General features: G+C 35.0%; 1 protein-coding gene across 1 annotated transcript in view; it reads left to right on the forward strand.

Annotated features, from left to right (window-relative positions):
* Positions 1 to 20,486: 20,486 nt before the first annotated feature.
* hb (zinc finger protein hunchback) overlaps positions 20,487 to 27,722 on the forward strand; it is a 64,596-nt gene continuing 57,360 nt past the window's right edge. The window contains exon 1 of the mRNA XM_089099530.1: positions 20,487 to 20,591. The gene's annotated coding sequence lies outside the window, so the exon portion shown is untranslated. The remainder of the gene's footprint in view (positions 20,592 to 27,722) is intronic.

A 27,722-nucleotide genomic window follows, 5' to 3' on the forward strand; every position in this document is an offset into this window, starting at 1 on the left:
GGGACATGCTTTGAAAAATGAGCCTAGAAAATGACTGAAAAAACACCGGATATTGATACCGATATTCCCGATACGATATATGCGATACCAATACGCCCGAAACCGATAAGCGCGATATCGATACGCCCAATACCACATACAACCCTTCCCCAGGAACTATGGCGGGCCATATCATCATCAAAACTATATATATTGGACCTTTGAACTATGTTAAACAAAATGGCTATCTCAAAATTTTAATAGGACTACTTTGGGGGGAGGGAGCCTGTAGGGAGGGGGGCTATTTGCCCTCCAATCTTTTTGATCACTTAAAAAGGGTACTTAAAAATTTAATTTTCATTCTAATGAGCTATTACACATCTCTCTATGATGCTCTGGCCACCCCCTAGCCATGCTAGAAAAAAAAGAAATAAAAGGAGACACGGCAGTGCTATCCATGCAAAAAAGTGATTTTCCTTGGTGTTCAATGTGGGGGACTGTATTTATCCTATAAAAGGTTTTGGACCATGCTGATTGGAATGGTACACTTGTTCATTTTGATCTGGCGCCATTTTCAAGGGGTTTCAGGCTCTTTTTCGAAATCACCATATATTTCTTTTCACAATAAACTTGTACTCTTAAGATTAACCGACAATAATAGCTACCATTCCTGAGTCAGTGTCAGATGTCAATTTTTTTACAAGGCATTTTTTTGTCAAAACGTGTTTGTTAGCTTTTGGTTACTATGGGCTTTTATTCGCTCTTTACTAGGTTGCAGCTGCCGCTCCAACCATGATCTTGAATGCAGACTCTGTACACCCTCTTTGCAGACTCTGTACACAGACTCTGTCTGTTAGCAGACTCTGTAAACAATAGTTTGATCAATTAAAATAAATTTACAAACAATACTAAAATATGAAAAAAGCAGTTAAAAAACACGACAAACAAAAATAAAAGGTGGAAAAAGCATTATCGTAATCCATGCAAAAAAACGAACTGTGTATTATAGAAAGTCAGGGATCCTAGCACACAGTACCAGGGGAGATGGCTGACATTAGTTGCAAATTTAAGCCCTATTAAGAACTTTTTAACGAAAATGCATCGTTTCTTTGAATGGGATGTTAGATTTCACACCATCGTGACAATAAAACCCGCCCTCCCCCTAGCAATCATCCCCAGAGGACGCGTTGATATTAGAGTTAAATTTAAGCCATATCAAGAGCTTTTAAGGAAAATACCCCGTTTTCTTTGAGCTAAACTTATGAATGTTTCACACCATCATGGCAATATACAGCTACCCCCGCCCCACCTCCCTAATGATCATTTCCAGAGGGCAGGATTGATATTAGATACAGATTTATAGGCTCTATTGAGGTATGTCCGAGAGGCCTTACCGAAAATACAGCGTTTTTATGCCCAAAATATGAATATTTCACACAACCGTGATAATCGCAGCAGCCCCCCACCCCCTAGCAGGTAATTCCAGAGAGGGAGGGTTGATATCAAAGATAAATTTAAACCGTAGTAAGAGGTATTTTTGAAGGGATTTTAATGAAAACGCATTATCTCTTTGAATGCAAGTTAGATTTTCAGCCCCCCCCCTCCACGGTAAAAATTATTTAACGCCTCCACCATAACTTTTAAGCTGTAGATCATGATACTCCAAGCAATTCACGCCACAGCGAAATTATTTAACTGCCCCTCTGACATCACATCATCACCTCCAAGACATTTTTCAGACATTTCTTGTTAAGAATTATCCTTCAATCCAATGATTCAAGTATTTGCAAGCCAAGCTTATCATAATAACCTCCGAAACACTCCACACCATCTTGTCATTGCACACCTCCCCTCCATCATCCCCCCGGCACCACCCCTCATCACCCCCCCCCCCACTAGGACATTTTCAACCTTTTCCAACCGAAAATAAGCTTATGAATCTAAATTAAACCCTGTTTTTACTTTAACAGTAGAACTCGGCATTCCATTGCTAGATTGTGACACTCCAAGCAATTCACGCTACAATGCCACACTATGATTGCTCTATGGCACCCTCTGACATTGCTCAATCACCCCCAAGACATTTTTCAGAAATATCTTGTTAAAAATTATACTTCAACCCATTGATTCAAGACTTCTCAAACCAACCTTATCGTAATAACCTCCACACAACCGTCGCATTACACACCAGTCCCTTCCGTCATGCACTTGGCACCGCCCCTTATCACCAATAGTATATTTTCAACCTTTTCCCACCGAAAATAAGGCTATGAATCTAAATTAAACACTTTTTCATTTGAATAACGGAACTCGGTATTTCTTTACTAGAGTTTGATACTCCAAGCAATTCACACCACAATGCCACACTGTTACTGCTCTGTGACATCGACTGACACCCCCTTCATCATTCCTAAGACACTTTTCAGACATTTGTTGTAAAAATTATGCCTCAATCTGGTGATTCAAGTTTTCGCTTGATTCACAAGCGAAACAAGCTGATTCACAGTGGCATTATTCCATTTCTACATATTTTTATTGAAAAAGCAACAAATTATACATTTCTTGTGCATAGGCGCGTGAAACCTCATTACCAAGGTTTTTTTATGTGCTGTATTTGATGCTGTAACTCTTTTCAAGACCCCTTGCAGCGTTCGGGAGTGTTTCTGGACTTTTCAAAAACCAAATTTGCTTCAATAGAATACAAAAATTAGATTACAGGCAACCTTTTATAGGATTTTTCACTGATACAGTGAATAACCAGGATTTTCTAAGATTTCCCCTTAACTCTTGACGAAATTCTGAACTTTTATTTACTACTAGCACACATTCACTAATCTTACCACGTTGAATTTTTCATTTTTACATATTTTCATCGGAAAAGGATCAAATTCTACTTTTCTTGTGAATAGGCGCGTGAAACCTCAACATTAAGGTTCTTTAATGCGATGTATTTAATGCTCTGACTTTTATCAAGACCCTTTACACCCTTTGAGAGTGTCACCCCTTTTCAAAAATCAAATTTTCTTCAATAGAATACAAAACTCTGATTACAGGCAAAATTGTCGAGGATTTTTCTCTGATATAGTGAATAACCAAGATTTTCTAAGATTTTACCTCTGACTCTTCACAAAATTGTGGAGTTTTTTGACTACTAGCATACATTTACCAATCTTACCACTTTGAATTTTCCATTTTTATTCCATATTTTCATCGAAAAAGTAACAAATACTATATTTCTTGTGGATAGGCGCGTGAAGCCTCAACATTAAGGTTCTTTGATACGACGTATTAGATGCTATAGCTTTTATCAAGACCCGTTACAGCCTTTTGGAGTGTTTCCGCTTTTTTCAAAAATCAAATTTGCTTCAATAGAATACAAAACTTGGATTACAGGCAAAATTCTCGACGATTTTTCACTGATGCAGTGAATATCCAAGATTTTCTAAGATTTTTCCCCCTGACTCTTCACGAAATTGAGAAGTTGTTTTACCACTAGCACACATACACCAATCTTATCGTATTGAATTTTCTATTTTTACATATTTACATATTTTTACATTATTACATATTTTCGTGCATGACGGAGGGAGAGGTGTGTCATGTCACGGTGGTGTGGAGTGTTTTGGAATTAATTATGATATGCATGGCTTGCAAAAACTTGAATCATCGGATTGAAGCATAATTTTTAACAAGAAATGTCTAAAAAATGTCTTGGAGGTGATGATGTAATGTCAGAGGGGCAGTCAAATAATGTCGTTGTGGTGTGAATCGCACGGAGTATCATGTTCTACTGCTTAAAAGTTAAGGTGGACGCATTAAAGAATTTTTACCGTGGAGGGGGAGGGGTAAATCTAACTTGTACTCAAAGAAACTCTGTAGTTTTGCTAAGGACTCTCGGAACTACCTCAATAGTGCTTACAAATCTGTATCTAATATCAACCATGCCCTCTAAAAATGATTGCTAGGGAGGTGGGGGGCAACCGTATATTATCACAATGGCGTGAAATATTCATAAGTTTAGCTCAAAGAAAACGGGGTATTTTCCTTAAAATCTCTTAATATGGCTTAAATTTAACTCTAATATCAACGTGCTCTCTGGAAATGTATGCTAGGAGGAGGTTGGGACGTATTGTCATGATGGTGTGAAATCTAACATCCCACTCAAAGAAACGACGCATTTTCATTAAAAAGTTCATAATAGAGCTTAAATTTTCATCTAATATCGGTCATATCCCCAGGTATTGCATGCTAGGATCCCTGACGTTCCATAATACACGGTTATTTTTTTTTACCTTTTTAATGCTTTTTTCACCTTTTATTTTTTGTTTGTTGTGTTTTTTAACTGTTTTTTTCATTGTTTTTAATATTGTTGTAAATTTGTTAATTTAACAAAACTTTTGTTTACAGAGTCTCTGTTTTTTAGATTTAATGTTTAGGACGACTAAGGTCTTTACTAATTTAAGCACTCCTTAGTCTTTATGGCTAGAAATAAACTTAGAGTAATTTTGTCTAAAAAATAAATATTCTTTCTGCGTGTTTGGCAACTCCAATGTTATACCTGGCCAGGAGAAGACTAACATGAGCTTGGAATCCCGCCAGATATTTCATGGAATAGACAGAGGTTTGTCTTGTGACGTGACGGGAATGTGTTATTTCTTGAAATCATTTCCCTAATACAGAATATTGGGAATAGATTGTTAGTCCTCTTGCTTGGAGTGCTGTTCCATTGGAAGGGAATGGACCTTTCAAGTCCCAGCGAGGACTACAAACAACTAAAGAATAAAAAAAGAAATGCTTTGAACATTTTGGTGCGAAAAATAGAATGCCATGTAACACGCTGAACTGTTTTTTAGTACTGAAGAAATAATAGAATCCATGAAACACCGGGAAGCCCGCCAGGGATGACATGAAGTCAGAGGGCTGTCATGGAAATCCTATGTTTATTTTCCTATCTGACCGTATAAAAGCAAAGGTCTGTCATGACGTCAGAGGGCTGTCATAGAAATCTCATGCTATTTTTCCTATGGACCTCATGGAAATCCTGTGCTATTTTTCCTATCTGACCGTTTAAAGCGCAAGGGTGTGTCTTGGCGTCGGAGAGCGGGAATTTTGCAAGATGACCGCTAAAAACAGGGATGCAGTGACGTCAGAGGGCTTCAGTCGGAATACTACTACTAATAATCCCCATACTACTAATATTTGGCTTTTCCCCCGCTGATACCATGAAAACACCTCAATCAAAATTTCGAAGCCAAAGGAACCTCTATTAGAAAATAAATCTTGCTTCATTGATTCTTTTCGTCTTATTTTATTTTTAACAACAAAAACTATTCATTGTAATAAATGAGCTCAAAATATATTTATTTAAACAAAGAAGTATTTACATATAATTATAAAACAATAAGATTTTTATAATAAAATGGTCGACAAATATTTGTCTTTATTCAAGTTTGTAACGAGATAGGCTCATCCCTATAGAAGGCTCATCCCAATCAAATGGATAGACAGAGTGTCAATCCATTTGAACGATATTCCCCTCTTATTCACCAAAAACTCCATAGTAAAACTATTATAAAAATTTTTTTGCTTAATTTTGTCTGAAGTATAAATAGGAGGCCATTATCTGAATTTGTAAGCAAAAAAAAATCTAACCGAAACACACTTTACAAATACCGTACTCATTCTATTAGTCAGTTAAAAAAAAATTATGTCAATTAAAAATGAACATAAATTGGAAAACTTCTTTTTTTCATAAAAGAAGTTTTGCAAAGAAAAGCAAAGAACTACATTAAGGCAAAGACAAGAAGAAATGTGGGCACAATGTATAATTTTTTTATACCAGGATACTTCGTATAGAAGGACTTATCGTAGACTCTTTGAAAAGGGCACATTCGATTGGAAATCAAAGGAGTTGGCGTCCTTTTTAATAGTCAAATGTGATCATAGGGCAACCAACTCCCCTCCCACGCCCATCATTTCCCCAAACACATCCATTCAAAATTTTGAGGTAGCCATTTTGCTCAACGTAGTTGAAAGGTCCGGAAATCATGTTTTTGAGGATGACAAGCCCCCCTTCCCCCTACAGCCCTAAGGTCAAAATTTGTAAGTTATGCCCTGGGGGCATATAAGGTTTTTATAGAAAGGGTGGTCGTATAAGCTTCGGAAGGGGCTTATTGGATTGGTAATCAGAAGTCCTGGTGCCCTATATGAGATTCAAAGTGCTCGGAGGGAAGACACCCCCTCCCCCCCCCCCAAAAAAAAAAACGTCATATTTTCTCGAACTGCATCTGATAGAAATTTTGAGATGGCCATTTGTTGTCGTAAAACTTCGAAAAGGGCTCATTCAATTGGAAATTGCAGGGACTATTGCCCATTTTAATAGTCAAAAGTTATTGGAGGGCAAAGTGATTTGAGATAGCCATTTTGTTTAGCTTATTTGAAAGTTCTGGGAATTACGTCTTCGAGGATGAACGCCCCCCCCCCCCCACAGCCCACAGCGCAAGGATTTTAATTCATTCCCCAAGGTCATATAAGGTTTATATGAAAATGGTGGTCGTATAAACTTTGGAGGGGGTTCCTTGGATTGGAAATCAGAAGTTCAATGCCCTTTTTAAGAGTCAAAATGATCAGAGGGTAGACCCCCCTCATCGTATTTTCCCCTTTAATTAATATTTTCCCCTTTTTAATAGTCAAAACATCATATGACAAGGCCTTTGGGGTTGACGGAATTCCCCAGAGTCTGGGGGTAAGGGTTGTAAGTTATGCCCTTGGGGTATATGAGGCTTTTATGGAAGGGGAGGTCGTGTGAACTTTAGCAGAGGCTCATTCGATTGTAAATGTATAGTTCTATTTCTCTTTTAAGAGTCAAAAGTGACGGAGAGCAACTATCCCACCTCCCTTCCCTGACATCCTCTTTTTCCGAAACGCATTCAATTGAAATTGGGAGATAGCGATTTTGTTACTTATAGCCCGAAAATCATATTACAATCTCTGTATGGTGGATATAACCCTCCCAAGCTCAGGGGAAAGGGTTGTAAGTTATGCCCCAGGCCATATAAGGTCCTTACGGAACGGGTGGTCGCATAACATTTGGATGGACTCATTTGAGAGGAAGTCGGAAGTTTGAGTGACCTTTTTAAGAATCATAAGTGAATGGAGGGTAATCACCCCCCCCCCCTTAAGCCTATCATTCCTCAAAACACACCCGATCAAAATTTTAAGAGAGCTATTTTATTCAGCATCCTTGAAAGGTCCAGCAATTATGTCTTAGAGAATGTCAACCTCCTCACAGTCGTCAGAGCAAGCGCTGTAAGGTAGGCAATTCGTTCATTGTTTACATATAGTATATGTTATTGAGAAATATAAGTTTGTTTTAACTGTACTTTCCAAGAAGACTTCAGGTGAGCCTTTCAGAGAATGTTGGGGGGAGTGTTGAACTAAATCAAAAGATGTTATGTGTATAACGATTATCAAAAGGGCGTAACTCTAGAATAACTAAGTATATTAATTAGGAAAATTCAGGAAGTGATAAGGGAGATGATCAAAAATGCAATATTTGCATGAAACCAATACTACTACAATTACCACCACTACTACTACCACACTACTCCATTTAAAATGTTGAGGAGAAATTCAAATCAATAGGAGAAACTAAATCAAAAGGCGCTATATGGCAAGTCCATTATTAAAAAAGCGTATCTCAAGAATTGATTTGGGTATTAAGTTGGAACTTTCAGAGAATGCTTCAAGGGGAAGATCATTTGACCAAAAGGCAATATGTGCACACTACTACTACTACCACTGCTACATTTACTAGATCTACTACTACTATTGCTATTGCTCCAACTACGACTTCTTTCGCATCTACTTGTAAAACTAAGAGCATTCAGATAAAAATTTTAAGAAGTATATGAACATACAGGTTATCAAAAGGACATATCAGCAATGTCATAGCCATGGCTAATTGTATTAAGTTGAAACTTCCAGGACTTGATGAGAGATATGTTCTATTGACCAACAGGCAATATAGTGATATTACTGCTGCTATTAGTACTACCGCTATTACTATTAACACTATTACTAGTAATATCAATACTAATACTTTGACTACTATTACAACTATGCCTAAGGGTATGAAGGTGACATTTTCAAGGAATTTTGAGGGAAAAAGGTGAACTGAATCACAACACACCGTCTATGTGCAGGTTGTCAAAAGTGTGCAACAGCAATATCTTAGGAACAGTTTCGGTAAGACGTTGAAACTAACAGGGATTGTTAGGGATGTTGAACTAATTAAAAGAAAATATTTGCATCTTAATGCTACTGCTACTGAAAACAAAATACGTTTTAAATGTTTTCTTTTTTTTACTTCAGTAAATATAAAGTTACTAGAACTTTAAGGAATAAACATCGTTTATGTAAATTAAACTGACAATCCACAGCCATTTGTTTCAGTAAAGCGCACATTATGTTCTGTTCTTGAGAAGGCATAGGGATTATTAGCCCTACTCATTTTAATTCATGCCCGTTTTGAGTTTGACTTGGCTATTTATTGTGATTTCTGTTCGTTTTGAGTTTCATTTATCTATTGATAGTGATTTGGGGTAGTTTTACAGCTTGGAAGATTATTTGCCTTTATTTCTGCTCATTTTTGGCCTAATGGAACTCTTTACTTTTTTTGAAAAACTCGTTTTGTGGAAATTTGTTTGAAAATCAATTTCAAAATGAAAGCGAACCAATGAAAAAAAGATGCCCAAAACACAGAAAATACAATGACAAATCAGTCAAACTTCAAAACGAACAGAAATAACCACAAAGTAGAGTAGGGTCAACACCCCCCAAACCTTCTAAAGGTAAGAGAATTATTAGAACTTTAATGAAAACAAAGTACATTTTAAACATTTTCTCTTTCCTAACGTTAATAAATGAAAAATTGTTCAGACTTTCAGGAATGAAAATCATTATGTATTAAGCAGTCAGACTAGTTTTGTTTGTTCTTTTCAGCAATTTTGGGTAATTTGGTAAGATAAGATTTAGATAAGATTTATTCATAATCAATTAATCATACAAGAAAACACATTGTGCTAATCCCCCAAAGGCTCCTAAGCCTGTAATAGGGGGGAATACATACCGTTTAAACACTAAATCAATAGAAAAACATTAAAATAGGCCTACGTTGAAAAATCCAATCAATACATACAATCCAACCACAACACTCCTAATCCCCCTCGAAAGGCTCCATGGCCAGGTATACAAGGGGTAATGATAAAAAAAAACGAAAATACAATATATCCAAACAACCATAAAAAAGAAATCAATCGCCAAACAACATATAAAATTAAAAAGAGACCATACCTGAGGCCTGGGTGACTTTATTTCTTTTTGTTTTCGTTGTTGAGGTTTACACAAATGATAACCATACTGTTCAAAACACTTTTTGCTGACAATGAAATGCAAATGACAGTTAAGCTGTTTAATTTTTTTTAGATTTAGGGATAGGAACAAGAAGCATCATTCTTATTTTTAAGTCTTGATTAGCCTTGAAATATTATTTCTGCTGTTGTTGAAGTTATGAAAAATTAAAATACTGCTTGAAATAAAAATTGTTTTCAGTAAAGCCTAAATCACACTCTAGCCTTTAGAAGGCTTAGGGGGTGCTGGCACAACTCCTGGTGGTAATTCTGTTCATTTTAAGTTTTATCTTATTATTCATTCAAATTTTTGTTCGTTTAGAGTCTCATTTATTCATTGATAACACTTTCTGTTTTTTGAGTTTCAAATATTATATGAGTTTACTTCCGCTCGTCTTTGCCTTAATATAGTTCTTAACTTTTCTTTGAAAAACTTCCTTTCGAAAAGGTTTTATTAATTAATTATATTTGTTTGTTGATTCTTTTGACTTTTTCCTGCACCTCCTTTCAGCAAGCTCAGTTTTACGTTTACCATCTCTATTAACATGAGAAGCACGAAGAAATTTCGTAGGGACTTTTCGTGCTGGGGATGGGGATCATTAGTACAAAAAAGAAACGTTTTGGAAATTGGAGTATTTATGGAAGCATTATCAAAATTTATTTCCCTACTTTTTTTATTGTTTCTTATCCTTTTGTTTACATATAGCGACCCTTATCATATAGGAAATTATATATAAAATAAATAATAAATCGGTTGACGAATTTACTTGGAAATCAGCAATCTCAAAAATGCATTTCCAGTAAGACGCCCTTTATGACGCATCTACATTCATATGAAACAGAACAATACATTTACTGGATCGTGAATGCCGAGAAATACTGCAATTCATAAGCTAATCTGTTCAGACACGCACGCGGGGATTTATTCCATGAGAAGGGGGTATGAATGAAAAAAAATCACAAAAAATCAGCTAATCGTCAGGAAATTTTGAGAAACTCGTACAATATCCCGAAGTTTCAGGAGCCCAATAACGTCCATTTCCTGTATACGCCCCTGAGTGTGTTACTTTACTCTATTATTTGAAAAAAACTACGTTTTCTAAAGAGTTAAAGAGGCTGAGTTACAAGGTCGAACCTTAAAACGTACAGGGATTAGGAGGCACAGTTGGGGGGGCTGCCGCCCCCCATACCCCCCGCTTTCGCAGCCTTTAAATAAAAAAAAAGTTTTTTAAACTGAAAGTAAGGAGCGACATTAAATCTTAAAACGAACAGAAATTATTCCGTATATGAAAGGGGCTGTGCCTCCTCAACGCCTCGCTCTTTACGCTAAAGTTTTTATTGTTTAAAAAAAAGAGTTGTGAGAAAGTCAAACTTTAGCGTAAAGAGCGAGGCGTTGAGGAGGGCACAGCCCCTTTCATATACGGAATAATTTCTGTTCGTTTTAAGATTTAATGTCGCTCCTTACTTTCAGTTTAAAAAACTTTTTTTACTTAAAGGCTGCGAAAGCGGGGGGTGGGGGGGGCGGTCCCCCCCCAACTGTGCCTCCTAATCCCTGTACGTTTTAAGGTTCGACCTTGTAACTCAGCCTCTTTAACTCTTTAGAAAACGTAGTTTTTTTCAAATAATTTCTGCACGTTTTTGTACAGTTTATTACTTATTATTGCTTGACTAACTGTTAGCTTATCGTGTCAGGAGTTAAATTTAAAAAAGAAACTGAGTTTCTTTTTTAAACTTTAAATTCAGTATATAAAAAATTTGCTCTGACGGTGAATCGAGCCCGGGTTTTCCGCCTGACAGTCAGGAGTCTCGACCGCTGCACTAAAGAGATACAACTGTAATTTTTTTTAGTAAGGGGAATCCATTTTTGACGCAAGCAAATCCCCAAAAAACTTGATATTTGGTTTTTGGAAAACAGGTAAGGAGTGATGAGATTTGAGCTGAAATTTCGAGGATAAGCTCCCAGGCCCCAGGAAAGCTTATCTTCTAAATTTCAGCCCGATCAGACAACGTTAAAGGGGGTTGTGGTGGGAAAAATTAACATGGGCTATTATAGGAAAACGAGGTTTTTCGTAAATGTAAATTCGGGGGATAATTTTTTCGGTCTGAAAATATCAAAAGGCCCTAACAGGTCGAATTCTGCTTCAAATGAGTCCTCATTCACCCGGATCAGTTGCCAACTGTGGCCTGTAGGCTTAGATAACAAAAAAAAAAAAGAGAAATGAAGTTTAAGTGGTTATATTTGTTTTTTTGAAAACAAGGAAGGAGTGATCGGATTGAGCTGAAATTTCGAGGATAAGCTCCCGGGCTCTAGGAAAGCTTAACCTCTAAATTTCAGCCCAATCGGACAACGTTAAAGGGGGCTGTGGTGGGAGGGTCGAAACTTCCGGCCCAGTTTACCCCATGAAGATAAAGTCGGAGGAGGATGAAATTTTGCACGTTTCTTAGTTTGAGCTTGGGCTAAAAAATGCGATCACCGCCGTCTCTCTGCAAAATCGCTTAATCGCTTAACATTGAAATCTGCTGAAATCGCTTAACATTGTGGTGGGTCGCCTCTTTATAGAGGCACAAGTGTGCCTCCTTGATACTGAGCTTGACTTTAAAAAACTTTCCAAAAACGAAGTTTTTCGAAGAAAAGAAACTTGGCATATGAAGACTTAAGGAGAACAGAAATTAAGTTGTGTAATAATTAGAACTTAAAATAACCAGAAATTACTATTAAAAAAATAAATTAAACTAAAAACGAGCAGAAATTGAAATAAATGATCACATCAAACACAAAGATAACGGATACTGATATAGGTGAACAAATAAATCCTACAACGGGTAGAAATTCAAATGAATACCCAAGCCAATTTAAAACAAACAGAGAAATTACTAAAAAAAAAGAGTTTGGCTACTGACTTCCCCCACCCGTAAATCTTCTAAAGGCTATTGAACATCTGTTTATTTTAAATAGTGTGGTTTATTTCCCAAAAAATCGACGAAAAATAAAAAATAAAATAAAATCACTATATTAATCAATATGACCGGGAAAAAAATATTGAAAATAAACTGATTGTTTAATAAATAATGATATTAAGTCCTTGAAATCTTAGCAATCCAAGATTTAGAGTTTTATTGAGCAGAATTTTGTTTCCATTGTTCAATTTTATAATTACAAAACAATGTTTAAAGTACACTTGGTTTTCAGTAAAATGTCTTTACTGGAACCAAATCTAAGAAACAACTAAGAGTATCGAGTTGAAACTTTAAGAGAATGCTTAACTTACTCAAAATACACTATATGCAACTAGATGATCAAAATAGCGCATCTAGAATATCCCTGGAACGGATAAGGGCATTAAGTTGAAACTTCCGGTGAGTTTTGAAGGGATATTAAACTAATTTCAAAGACATTACGTGTATTCTGGTTGTCAAGATGGCTATAAAATACAGAGAAACCTCCTTAATATTAATAAGACAATAATAAAACTTGAGTAATAAAACCAAACAAAATTTAATATTAAAAATGCTTTTTCCGAAAAAAGACATTTAAGAATAAAGCAAAGAGTCATACGAAAACCTACGGCGAGAAGAAACACTCAAACTTAAGAAAACAAGAAATTACTACGAATAAATAAACGAAACAAACATTGATTAAAGCAAATAGTCTTATATAGCATATACATAACAGATACTGACGTAGATGAAAAGATATATCCTAAAAATAGTAAAAACTAAAATGAATATTTAAGTTGAACTTACAACGGAGAGAAATTATTAGATACATACAGGTGTAGATCTACCTGAAAGGGCGTGTCCAAGATTCTTGTTCGCCGGGATATTTTTCAGGGGGAGAAGGGGGATAAAAAAATATTTTGAAAACACATCAAAACTTTATTTATGTGTTTTTTTTACGTTTTTGAGAGTCGGACAAAAATTTCAGGGGAAGGAGGTTCAAAACTGGCACCCTTCCCCCTGGATACATCCTTGGCTACTCCCCCCTTCTGAACTCTTAAGGACTACTGCATCATTTGTACTTTACCAAAAACCAGATATATCTGAAAAAATTTAAATGATTACAACATCACAAACTAAAGAATACTATTAAATAGAATGTTGAATCTTTCACTACTGGGATTTTCAGGAATAAATATTACTATGAATTAAAGATTGAGACACTTAATTTCATTAGTTCTTCATTAATTTCATTAGTTCTATCCAGTCATCTTGATTATTGTTATCCTGATTTTATTTTTATTTTTCGTCGACGTTTTGAAAATTAGACAACACTGTTTAAAAGACATGGTTTTTCAACAAAAACGAAAGAAGCAATAGCCTTTAGAAATTACAGACCCCATCTTGAAAAATAACGAAAACCGCATTTTTGCACGGGTAGCAGTTCTGTGCCTACCTTTTTTTGCGAATTCTAGCAGGCTACTGGAAGATTATAAAGAGACAGTTAATGACTCGGAAGAAAGATTTTGCTGACTTCTTTTCTTATAGAATTGTCTTGATAGAATAAAGCATGATCTGCCATCAAAACGACACTTTTGGTGCCATTTCCAGAGTGGGGAAGACAAGGAAACACACAAACTTCAGCGGTGAAATCCTTATTGCTGAATTCCAGCAGCTGGGTACTTATAGTCTCCCATCGTGGATTCGGTGTTCCTTTTATTAATATTAAATAAAAAAAAACAAGTTTTTTTTTAACTGAAAGTAAGGAACGACGTTAAAACTTAAAACGAACAGAATTTATTCCGTATATGAACGGGGCTGTCCCCTCCACAACGCCTCGCTCTTTAAGCTAAAGTTTTTTATTGTTTAAAAAAATATCAGTTGTGAGAAAGTCAAACTTTAGCGCAAAGAGCGAGGCGTTGAGGAGGGGACAGCCCCTTTCATATACGGAATAATTTCTGTTCGTTTTAAGTTTTAACGTCGTTCCTTACTTTCAGTTGAAAAAACTTGTTTTTTTTTTCATTTTTGAACGTTTTTTATTTAATGCAGGTTTTGATATTTGGTCATCGTACATGAATAACTAAAATAAAGTTTGCATTTTAGTTTTACTTTTATTTGGTTAAATAGCTTTCTCGAAAGTTGTTTAATTTTATTTACGAACGTTTTTATTAGTAATAAATATACGTAACTTACGAATTAACTTACGTAACGAACTTCTATATTCATATACTTTTAATACGTAGATTAGGGGGCTCGCCCCCTAGACAATGCCTCGCTCTTTAAGCTAAAGTTCGAATTTTGTTCCAATTCTTTAAAAATGACCGCTTAATCACAAAGGCCGTTATTTAGAATAAATAGCTCTTATGAAAGTACTAAAAAAGCTTTGGCTTAAAGAGCAAGGTATTGACTAGGGGGTGAACCCAATCATACACGTAATATTTTCTGTCCGTTTTAAGTTTTGATGTTAATCCTTATTTTCAGTTGGAAAACTTGTTTTTTATACTTAATTTCTGATCTTTTTTTTTTAAATAATGCTGGGAAATCCGGCGCCCCCTTCATAGCAATGTCCCTTCCCCCATAAAAACTTCCTTCATGGAAAGATCTTCCAACATAACACCCAACCCACCCACCCCCCTACTGCCAGAAAAAATCCCCCCTGAAAACGTCTGTATACTTCCTAATAACCAATACTATATGTTAACATTGCGTAAAGTTCATAACTTTCAGCCCTCGCCCCGGGGACTTCAAGAGATTAAGTCATCCTAAAGGAAATAGTTATCATATTTTCAACCATGCTGAACAAAATAGTAATCTCAAAATTTTGATCAGGTGACTTTTGGAAAAAACATGAGCGTTGGAGGGGCCTAGTTGCCCTCCATTTTTTTAAGTCACTTAAAAATGGCACTAGAACTTTTAATTTCCGTTCAATGAGTCCTCCCACGATATTCTAGGACCACTGGGTCGATACGATCGCCCCTGGAAAAACAAAAAAAAACAAAAAACAAATAAACACGCATCCGTGATCTTTCTTCTAGTAAAAACTGCAAAATTCCACATTTTTGAAGATAGGAGCTTGACACCTTTCCAGTGGGGTTCTCTGATACGTTGAATCTGATGGTGTGATTTTCATTAAGGTTTTATGCCTTTTAGGGGGTCTTTCACCCTTTTTTCGAAAATCAGGCAAATTTTCTCAGGCACTTAACTTTTGATGGGTAAGACTAAACTTAAAAACGTAAAAATTTGAAATTAGCATAAAAATGTGATTCTTTTGCTGTATACATTGGTATCAAAATTCCGTTTTTTAGAGTTTCGGTTACTATTGAACCGGGCCACTCCTTACTTACAATTTGCTACCACGAACTGTTTGATTAATTAATAAAAATTTTGAACTGAATTTAATTTTTTCAATCAAACTTTAACATAGTATTTAAGGCAAACTAATGAAAAAAAGGCCCCTACACACTGAAGGATACTATGGAGCTTACGTACTATATGGACTATACACTATGAAGCTTACTAAACTGCAGAAACTGTTCAAAAAATTATGATGCAATTTTCTTAAAATTCAAAACGCCCAAATTTCAAAACGCAAAAAAAAATATATTGAAAAGTAATAGAGTAAAAACTGTAGTACGTGATGTGAAAAAAGAGAATCTATGTTCAGTTTAAGCATAAAAAATGCACATGAACTCAAAGAACCTTCTAGGGCAAAAAAGTGCGTGTCTCATTACCATTATAGGTTATTACCTTCAAACAATTATATAATTTTGTTTATATATTCTTTATTTTTCCTTTATTTATTTATTTCTATTTTATTGCTCGCAATAGTCCCGCTATTGCTTCTGGTACTATAACTGCTATTATTGCTAATGTTAATAGCAGTAGTAAAACTTTCACGGAATGATGTGGATGATGTTGAACTTAATCAAAACACACTATGCACATGTGGGTTATCAAAGGTGAGTATTAGTAATATTCCAGCAACGCCTCGGAGTATTAAGCTGAAACTTCCAGAGCTACCAATATTACTACCATTTTTAATACTGCTTCTACTACTACCAATACTGCTACTATTACTGTTGCTGTTGTATTAAATTAAAACATTTTCAGAGCATCTAGTTTGTCAAAATAGACCAGGTTGTCAAGATATTCGGGCAAAATATTCTAACACTGGGATAGGGTGCAAAGTAGAAATTTTCAGGGAAAGTTTTTGTTGTTTTGAAACTAAACCAAAAGGCACTACGTGCATGCTGGTTGTCAGTAAGACGGCTTAGCCACATCTCAAGAACGACTTATGGTATCAATTTTAAACTTTCACGGCTATTACTACTACTGCTTCAGCTCTTGTTATTGAACTAAATCAAAAGCGTATAAGTGCATTCAGATTGTCAAAATATCAGAGTTGCATTGTTTTAGGAACAAAATACGGTATTGAGTTTTCTCTTTCAGGGAAAGTTGAGGTCTGAGGCTAAAGCAAAAGAAACTACGCCTATTGGGATTTTCAAAAGGGCGTAGGCTATATTGTTAAAAATTGTTGGAAAATTTTATTCATGATATACATAATAAGCCAAAACCTGGATTCCCATAAAGAAAAACTGAAAATATCTAATTTTTTCTTTTTTAGCTACTGAAAAAGCCTATTTCAATGAAATCCGAACAGAAATTAATTCTAAAAACTTTTTCCAGAAAAGAAGTCTTTCAAAGAAAAGTGCAGAAACAAAGTCAATTCAACAAAGTAGAATTTACGTTCTGGTCTTTAGAAGCCAGTGAATCTGAACCCATGCTAGCTGAAATATACGACCGGCGTTTTGAAAGAATTTGCCTGGTGCAGACGAAATTGAAGAATTTGAATTTTTCATCCCAACAAAATTTTTAAAGTATCCTTTTTCAATCCCATTCCCTCCTCCCCTCCAAAAAAAAAACCACAAAAACTTTGGGAATATTGACCTAGTGAGCTGTCCCTAAGTACTCCTAGCTTACAGAACAACAAATACCAAACATTGCTGTATTTCCGCTATTAAATATGAAAAAAAATAACTGAAAGTAAGGAGCCGCATTGAAACTAAAGACGAACAGAAAATATTCCACATATGAGGGGACCTTCTCCTTCTTCAACCCTCGCTCTTTACGCTATACATTCTTAAAGCTGTTTAAAAATACTTCACATTCAAATTCAACAGCCCTTGTGTTTGAGCAGTCTTTCTTAAAGAATGGGACAAAAATTGAAACTTTAGCGCAATGAGGTTACGACAGGGGGAGCCCCATCGTATACGGAGAATTTCTGTTTGGTTTAGGTTTTAATGCTACCTCTTGGTTTCAGTCGTTTTTTTTTTTAACTTCTGTCCATTTTTCAAATCAGAAAATTCTCTCTCCCCCCTGTGTGTAATCCCCCACCCCCCAAAAAAATATCCGTATAATTCCCAATAACAAATATTATAAATGAACAATTGGCAACATGTGAAACTTTATGACCTTTCCCTTGGGACTATGAGGGGTCATGCCATCCCACAAGGCATATTTATTAGATCGTTCAGCTATGCTGAATCAAATGGCTATCTCAAAATATCGATCAGATTTCTCTGGAGAAAAAAGGAGGTGGGAGGGGGGATAGATATCCTTAAATTTTTTATTCACTTAGAAAGAGCACTAGAACTTTTGATTTACTTTCCAATGAACCCTTTTTCTCTTTTCTAGGACCATTGGTTCAATACACTCATCCCTAGGAAAAAAACAAATGAATACCCATGTGACCGTCTTCTAAAAACAACAGTAAAGTCAAACTTTGACTTAAAGAGCTAAGGTTGGCGAAGTTGTCGCCCCCCTCATATACAGAATAATTTCTGTTCCTTTTAAGTTTTGATGTTGCCCCTTATTTTCAGCCGATTTTTTTTTTATTTAATCCCTGACCATGTTTCAAATCATGGTAGGAACCCCCCCCCCTATTTAAATTTTCGTTGGAAATCCCCATGGATACTTTCCTCTCCACGGAAAATTCTCCCCTTGAAAAATGCCCCCCCCCCAAAAAAAAAATGTTTATGCATTTTCCAATAACAAATACTGGATGTGAGGAATGGGCAAATTGTGCGACTTACAGCAGTTGCCCTGGGAACTATGTGGGTCATTTCATCCCCAAAGTTACAATTATTGAAATCTTAAAATATGCTGAATCCAAAGGGCATGTAAAGTTTAGATCGGATGTCCTCGGGGGAAAAGGTGCGTGGGAGGGGGGCTTGTTATCCTCCAATCTTTTTGGTCACTGGAAAAGGGCACTAGAACCTATGATTTGCAGCCGAATTAGTCCTATCTCGATTTTCTAGGTCCATTGGTTTGATACGACCACCCCTAGGAAAGTAAAAACAAACAAATAAACACACATCAGTGATATTTCTTCTGGCAAAAAACACAAAATTCCACAGATTTGTAGATAGGAGCTTGATGCTTGATACATCTACATTGCGGTTCTCTGATATGCTGAATCTGATGGTTTGGTTTTTGTTAAGATCCCTTGACGTTTTGGGTATGATTCTCTCCTTTCTGAAAATCCAGTAAACTTTTGCAGGCTCGTAACTTTTGATGAATTTTATATATTTGGAATCAACATAACAATTCTTACTAAAATTCTGTTTTTTAGAGTTTCGGTTACTATTGGATCAAGTCACTCCTTACTTATAGTTCTTTACCATGAATGAACATGAAACGTACTTGTAATTAATGGGTAGTTTACATAAATAAGGGCCATAGTTCTTGTGCTGTAGCAGTGAGATCGGCAGCAGAGGCATACTTATTAGATCTTTCGACATTTTTAAGCAAAATGGTTATTTCCAATTTTTGATCAGATATCGCGAGGGGTTTATGAGGGTACATGTAGCAGAAATGGCATAGAAATGGGCTGATTGTCCTCCAAACTCTTCTGGTCCTTAGGAGATTCCCAAGACTTTAAATTTCCAGTCGAATTAACGCTCTTCCAAGCTCCTGTAACAACCCTTCTCCACGCACAGCGACCGGATAAAAAGTATTTCTGTTCTTTTGTCCTTTTCAGACCCCGTTTTCATGTATTACCAATATTTTTTTTCTGTTTTCTTCTGCATGGGGGTCCTTTTAGCCCATGGACTTAGTATCTTAGTTTTAAGGAAAAAGGGAGACACAAAATTTGCCTTTTTTGGGCCCTAATTAAGGGAGAGCCATCCCCTTAAACAATGTTTTTCCGGTACATTCCTCTTGGCCCTAGGCCATACGATTGTAAGTTTGAAATTGATAAGAAACAAAAACATTTTGGGCCATTTATAGGCTCCCTAACACCCTCCTGCTCTGACAAATGACGAATTGTGTAGTTCTTTTGAGCTAGAGGACCCGGGGCTCCCTCATTCAGGGCCAAACAATTGACAATTTGTATTAATTATGGGCTGTGGGTTATGGGGACCAACCCATCCCTAAGGGTATATTTGTCGGACCGTTTGACCATTTTTAACAAAATGTTTATCTCAAAATTTGATGTGATGTATTAGGGGGCTACGGAGGGCCAGATAGCAAAGACGGGCACCTGAAAGGGCTGGCTGCTCTCCAATCACTTTCGATTGTTAAAAACGGCGTTAGGACCTTCAATTTCTAATCGAATGAGCTCACTTTGAGGTTTCCCTAAGATATGGGAAGGTTAATACACCTCACTCTTTGCTCTAAGGCTTGGCTTATGATTTACTGTGAGCATAATCATGGCATGGCTACAGTGATATCCGAAGCCTAGTATAAAGCGATACCAACCTTTTTGTCATAATACCTTGAGAATGGAAAGGGTCATTAATTTGAATTTGCTTTAAGCAATATTTATTTATTTTTCAAATGTCTTGAAAAGCAGTCGATTCATGAAACTTCTGGTATCACCAACAGGCTATATTTTTTGCATTCTATATTGCCTTCAGTCAAGCAGTAGTTAGAATTTTCCAGTAAATTAAGAGCGGGGGTTTCCCCCTTTTCCTCCTTTGGTTGAATTTTCTAGCGTACAACTTTCTAATCGACAAGAGCGATTAATTGCGCAAAACAAACAATTCGAAAAATTCATAATTTGCATCCCTTAGGCTCGTGTTTTCTAACGCGAAGAAACATTAAGTTTATCAGCCAATAGAAAACAAGCGAATTTACCCTTATCTATAATACGGTTCATAGACTTTTGACGAGGGTGGAAGTGCTCATTTGCAAAAAAAAGTGTCTCATTATAACTGAGTAACCTGTGTTTGAAAAATAGGAGAACAATAGGAAAATAATCAAGTAGTAAGTTTTTTTAAGATCTCGTTTATAAACGAAAGAATTAATCATAAAAACAAATTAAGGGAAGGAGAGCTTTTCAAAGAACGATAATCAACATAAATAATCAAACCTAAAAGAGTAGCAATGAGGTTATATAAGAAGTGAAAAATAGAACGGGCATAAAATACAATGAACGAAGGAATGAAAACTAAAACAGACAGAAATGAATAATCGTCAAACCTAAACAGACAGAAATTATTATGAATGAAAAAATAAAAGCTACAAAGAACAGAAATTACAATGAATAATCAGGTTGAACTTAAACAACCAAAAAGTTGCCAAAAACAAGCTTAAGGGTGCCACCCCCTTAAACCCCTATACACAAAAATATCTTGCGCTTTGCTGAAACGATACAAAGTTTAAAAGTATACTTTTAATTAATGTTTCATTAATAACTATTATTCCATTAGTGTTTCTTTAGTATTATTAATGTTTCATTAATAATTAACCTAAAAAAAGCTTAATAAAGTTTAGACAGGAGAAACAAATAATTTAGAATATACACATTTGTGAATTTCAATTTAGTTCTGCTATAATAAAAAATAATGCTTAGTGTTGTTATTTTAGCCTACTTTAAAAAACTTATACTTGTATTAGACTTTTAAAACGTCAACATATCGTAAATGTTTCACCCATCAATTTTATAGGCATTAAAAAAAGCATCTTAAAAAGTAAAAATTAAAAAAAAAGATTTTATGGGTATTAAAATAGTAAGGAAGAGAATATTGATGAAAGTTTATTCCATGTTACACAAATGAAATAAAACAATTTTTTTGAATACACATATACATATAAAATGGATTTCGGAGGTTTGAGCAATAATTAATTTTTAATGCTGGAATGACAAACAGCAAAACAGTAAAATGCTGACGACAATCTAGCCATTGGGTTTGATGGGATGGGACCTTTCTTCTTATTAAAGGAAACTTATGTCACTTTTAAATTAACTTGGTTAATAATTTTAAAATGAGGCTACGTTCTTTTTAGATTTTATTTATTCATTCATTGGAATTTCTGTTCGCTTCACTTGGCGTTTGAGTATTTATCTGAATTTGTTTCTGTTCGTTTAAGGTTTTATTATTATCATCCTTTACTTTCCTTTGATTTTTTGAAGGGAGGGGATGCCTTTTAGAAGAGCATGATCAATTTTTTATAAAATGTAATTCATATTTCAGACAAAATTTTATTCGAGGTAGATTTTTAGATGCATAGGTTAAAATTTTTGCATGATCTTTGACCTTCTGTAGATCTAAGCCCATAGTGACCCCATGTTTGGAGCACCCTTGAATGTAAACGCATCTTCCATGTTCTAATAATCTAGGAAAAACTTTCAACTCCTCTTTTGATATAACATTTAAAGTGTTTAAATTATTGCATATCTAGCTCTTCTATAAAGGGAGTTCTATTGAGTGAAATTTATGTCTTGCCATGAAACATTTTTTTTTTAAGGAAGCTTTCTTTGAATGCCACCTTGAAATTATTTTAACAACGGAAATTATTTTTGCTAAAGATGTGAAAAGCTGCCATTTTATTCAAAATGTCATTTAAGTTTTACTCATGTCTCAAACAAAACAAGTTTTTAGAAAAAGGCCGAGTAGTGATTATTTTGTAGAATTATGGTCGTTGTTATTACAGAAATGTTGTTAATTTAGTGATGTCAGTCAAGAAAAGGTGTTGTTGACACGAAGGGCGGAAGGGAGAATGATCAAGGACTAGGGGCGTAATTTCGTTAAAATCCTGGGAGGGTGCAAAGCAGGAGCCAATTTTCCCAAGTCAGGTGAAAATAACCAAGTGAAAAACTAAAATGAGCCAAAGGCAAAAGTATACTAGAGAAACCTGATCTGCTTCTGTGAATGCTTGAATTGTATAGGCCTATCTTAGTTTTGAAAAGATTTTTGAAGATACTAAATTTCAGCTGGGGAGCAAACTGTGCTCTACAGGGGAAATAAAAAACATGGTGGATAAAAAACTTTATGGGACATTAAATTGTTAGATTGAATCGCCGAAATTCGTGTTAATTTCTTTGGTAGCTCGCCGGGGAAGTGGCTGAAACTCTAAAATGCACATGAAAATTTGGTGGGCAAGCTCCTACAGCCCAGGTAGCATTCCACATGAAATTCTAGACCGCGTAAATTTACAGTATATGCACTAGAAGACTTCAAGGTTTCATACACTTTTGGGAAGTTCTCACTTCTGAAACTTTGAAACTTGGCATGTACGGACCAAATTTAAGATTTATTTGGATGCTTTTATAGGGAACTTAGGTGAAAATTGGAAGTGGTATATACATTGACTTGTAGTACCACACCTTAAGGTGCAAACGGATCCCACCACTTTCATTCCATGGTAACAGGAGTGGTACATACCTTTGAAAATAATAATTTTCCTTTAGCATTTCTCCAATGGGCTTTCCCCATGACTTTAAAGCCCATTGGACAACAAAGAGAATGCTTACTGCTCTTTAGGAAAATTGACGGTTGATTTTCTGTTAGAGGGACCACCGCACCACTTCATGCAACCAATCATACAGACTGGAAAAGCCTTTACAATTTCAGTCAAACAGTTCATGGTAGCAAACTTACCAGAGAACCTTACTGTAGAATTTTCAAGCTCCTATGTACAAAAATGTGGAATTTTGTATTTTTTGCCAGAACAAAGATCATGGATGCGTGTTTATTGTTGTTATTTTTTCTTTATTTCCCAGTGGTGATCATATCAAACCAGTGATCGTAAAAGATCGAGTTTTGATCGATAATCAAAAGCTCTAGTGCTTTTTGATGCTAGTGCTAGTGAAAAAGCTCTTTTAAAGTTACCAAAAACATTGGAGGGCAGCTAGCCCCTCCCACGCTCATTTTTCCCCAAAGTCACCCAATCAAAATGTTTAGATAGCCATTTTGTTCAGCATAGTCGAAAATTTAATAACTATTTTCCATGGAGGGGTGCCGGATTTCCCAACATTATTTAAAACACGATCAGAAAAGAAAAGTTTTCAACTGAAAGTAAGGAGCAACATTAAAACTTGAAACAAACAGAAATTGTTGCGTATATGAGGGGGTCTCCCCTTCGTCAACACCTCTCTCTACGCTAAGGTTGCTTTAGTACTTTTAAAAGAGCTATTTATTCTAATTAAGCGGCTTCTGTGATTCAGGAGTCATTCTTAAAGAATTGGGACAAAATTTGAACTTAACCGTAAAGAGCGAGGTACTGACGAGGGGGCGACCCCCCTCATATACGTAATAATTGGTACAAGGCTCAACATGCTTTTCTTTATACAAGCAATATTGTGTGGGTGAATTTAGGGGTGGCTACAAGCCCATGTTGGTCCTACAATCTTACTGATCAAAAATCGCTGAAAGATTTTGGTTCAAACAGGTTACGACATGCCTAGCTTTCTGCTAAACAGTTAAAGATTAGGTGGGGTTCTCAGAGGGACCATGAATCCAGTTTGGTCCTCCATTCTTACAGACTGAAAATTTATTCCGTCATTGAAGGTGCATTTAAATAAGGTGCAGCATTTCTACCTTCTTGTTTTTTGCTTGGATGGGGGTATTGGAGGAACCACAGGGCCATTTTGTGGCTCTAACTGGATAGTTTTAAAATAATTTCACATTTTCAGTTTAAGAAGGTGCTACGTGTTCACCCTTATGTTAAAAGAAACAAACAAATCAATTTTATTAAATCAATAAATCAAAGGGAGGGTAGGAATGTATTTAAAAGGAAGAAAATATTGAAAAATATATTTCACATCTGACTAACGAAACTAAATTGATCGTTTAAAGTTCACTACTGTCAAAAATATAATTCCCTGAAATTTGAACAGTATTTTGTTCTTCAATCTTAAAGGTCTTATTAAAAACGTGTTTTTCTATTTTATTTTGCTTTCAACTTTGTTTTAATTTCTGTTCGTTTTAGGTTTCTTTTATTCAATCATAGTAAATTCTGTCATTTTAAAGTTTGACTAATTATTCGTTCTGATCTTTTAGAGGTTTTGCGAGTCCAGGGTGCTAGAATAGGTTTGAAAATTAATGCTAAAAAGACTAAGTCTTTAAGGCTAGGAATAAGTGCATATGAAAAGGTGACGTGGGGCAACGAAAAGATCAATCAAGTGGACAGCTTCACTTACCTTAGTTGTATTATTAGTAAATATGGTGAGTGCGGTGAAGATATTAAAAGTCGAATAGCCAAGGCTCAGGGTGATTTTTCACAGTTGAAAAAAGTTTAGAAGAATAGGAAGATAAGTCTGCGAACCAAGATTAGAATATTGGAAGCCATAGTAACGACAGTGGTTAAATATGCTTCCGAAACGTGGGTAGTCTAAAAAACAGAGGAGCATTTACTAGATTATTTCCAGAAAAATTGCCTACGGATGGTTTTGGGCACCCGACTGACTGACTGTTTTTTCAACAGTAGGCTGTTGTTTAAAGGCTATAATGAGAGAAAGGCTGAGATGGCTAGGGCATGTTCTGCGGATGACGGATGACAGATGGCCAAGGACTGTGCTTTTCGGCCAGCCGTCAAGGGATAAACGAAAAACAGGTTGTTCTCGGTTGGGGTGGGATGATGTCACAAGGAAAGATTAAAGGGAAATGAGAACTTACTGGGAGGGTGTAAAGAGGGAGGCTTTGAATAGATGGGATGGAGGAGAAGCGTGCGTAGTTGTGTTGATCTCCAGCGACTAGGTGATGCAGTGGGTTGTTAGTAGTAGTTGCAGTATCTTGATTTTAGGGTTCATTAATTCATTTGTTGGAATTTCTTTTCGTTTTAAGTTTGACCAATTATGCGGTATTATTTCTGCTCGGGTTGGGCTTTAATATCACTCGGCCTGGGCCTTTACTTTTCTTTGAACAATTTCTTTAGAACCCCCCTCTCTTGGCAAACAATGCCGTCTATTGATCTGCAATAATTACATTTTATCTAATGATAGTAACATTTTATTGGTGCAAATACGAGCAAAAATTTAACTCGTATATTCTAATGAAAACAATCACATCTCACATATTCAGGACTATTTTCTCCGAAAATGACGACGCAGGACTCATTTTGTAAGTAGCACCGACAAGATTTTATGTCAAATAATAAATAATTATGATAAAATTGAACATGAAAAGATTTCTTAAATTAAGATTTTTTGATAAAATTTAGACTTAAAAACAACTGTATTAGAAGGCATTTGATTTTCAAAACTGTTAATTTAATTTGCACGAAAATAGTGTGAATACAAATATCTTACCCATTTCGAAACGAGGGCGCTATTTCCATTTACTTTTTGAGGAATCCTCAATTCGCTAATTTTAAGAGGATAGGATAAGAAGACGGATAACCCATCCATTAATCAATTTATACCCCCTTTTTTACTCATATTCTAAAGTTTCTGAAGCTTGGGGGAAGTTGGAATCCATTAAAAAATATATTCAATAAAATTGAAATTTTATGTTTATGCGCCCGATCCGCTTCGGCAATAAAGCCATAGGTCTCCCTTCTCCTGTGACAGACCTTTGACCTAAATTGTGTTTTAACCAGATCAGTGTGTTTTACGCCTGTGTTGCCACCGCATTCTTTTCTATGCCCTTTAAGTTCCTCTTCGATAACATTTCAATTCATTTCCGAGTTTACCCCTTCGGTGACCCCCGGAAGTATCGTCGTGTGCCACATTGGACTTCCAGAAATTTTCCACTCGGCAGTTCAAAGTCCATTTGCCTTCTATTGAGTCAATTACCTAATTAGTATTCTGATGTTCTAAACTTTTTCGAACTGAATGTGAATTTTTAACAGAGGACAATTTTTTATTAGCTTTTAATAAAGTAAGCATAAATGGAGGATAGCTACTCTTGCAAGAATAGAAAATGGTTGTGTTTAAACATGATTTAATCGCTACCGTTCTTTCCATCTATATTACTCACATCAGAGCTTCTCCAGTAACTGTTGTAAAACAGTCTACAATGTGACTTGGCGAGTCAAGAGGTTAAATTTGACTTGATCCCAAGGAAGATCAAAAATATCCTTCTGGGAGGAGAGGGACCACGAAATAATAACAACTAAGGATGTCAAATAATAGCAACTAAGGATGCCTACTAGAAATATACAGATAATAAATAATCGGTGGCTTTGGGTGTGGTACCGGCCAGAAATTAAGTAATTTGGACACTCTTCCCATCTTCCCCCAAATGTATAGTTCCCAAAACAATATATATATATATATATATATATATATATATATATATATATATATATATATATATATATATATATATATATATATATATATATATATATATATATATATATATATATATATATATATATATATATATATATATATATAGTATAGTATATATAATATAGCTATATACATATATACATATATATATATATATATATATATATATATATATATATATATATATATATATATATATATATATATATATATATATATATATATATATATATATATAGATATATATATATATATATATATATATAGATACAGTACAGTGCGACACACACACACACACACACACATATATATATATATATATATATATATATATATATATATATATATATATATATATATATATATATATATATATATATATATATATATATATATATATATACTATATATATATCATATATATATATATATATATATATATATATATATATATATATATATATATATATATATATATATATATATATATATATATATATATATATATATATATATATATATATATATATATATATATATACATATATACAATCATATACTTCCCCCTACCAATGGTTCATCAAAGGAAAAGTAAAAGGCTTTGATAAGGCAGCTCGAAGGTACTCTACAGTCAGCACGGATTTGTTATGGATTTGTGCAAATGATAGCTTCTGTTCGGAGAATTTAAAACTAAAATTTGGTGGTAAAATAAAATGGAATTGTACCCAAGAGGCTTGGGCCTCTGTTAAGATTAAATAAAAAAACAAGTTTTTTTTTTACTGAAAGTAAGGAACGACGTTAAAACTTATAACGAACAGAAATTATTCCGTATTGAAGCTTCTCCTCAACGCCTCGCTCTTTACACTAAAGTTTTAAAT

This window comes from Artemia sp. Qi Xiang Cuo, chromosome 13 (assembly GCF_049724085.1).
Source record: "Artemia sp. Qi Xiang Cuo chromosome 13, ASM4972408v1, whole genome shotgun sequence".
Taxonomy (NCBI): domain Eukaryota; kingdom Metazoa; phylum Arthropoda; class Branchiopoda; order Anostraca; family Artemiidae; genus Artemia; species Artemia sp. Qi Xiang Cuo.